Source organism: Phaethon lepturus, unplaced genomic scaffold (assembly GCF_000687285.1).
Source record: "Phaethon lepturus isolate BGI_N335 unplaced genomic scaffold, ASM68728v1 scaffold29569, whole genome shotgun sequence".
NCBI classification, from domain to species: Eukaryota; Metazoa; Chordata; class Aves; order Phaethontiformes; family Phaethontidae; genus Phaethon; species Phaethon lepturus.
This window is the reverse complement of record NW_010561738.1, coordinates 553-797: the sequence shown is the minus strand read 5'-3', so window position 1 is coordinate 797 and position 245 is coordinate 553.

The window sequence follows — 245 nt, the reverse complement described above, 5'->3', positions numbered from 1 at the left end:
GGGTATATCTGCGGGTGGCTTGCCGGGGGGGTGCTTCCCCCCCCCCAGCCAGTGCCCATCCCAGACGATGCTGCAGCTGTGGAAGGGGAAAGTGAAGGGGAATTGAGTGGGGCTCTGGTGGTCCCGGACTGGGTGAGAGAAATCCAGGAAACCTCATGGCTTCTCCCCACTTCCCCAGGGAGGGAGGGGTGCAGGGGTCTGTGTGTCCCTGCCCTGCCCTGCCCCAGCTCTTTCTTTCTCTTTCT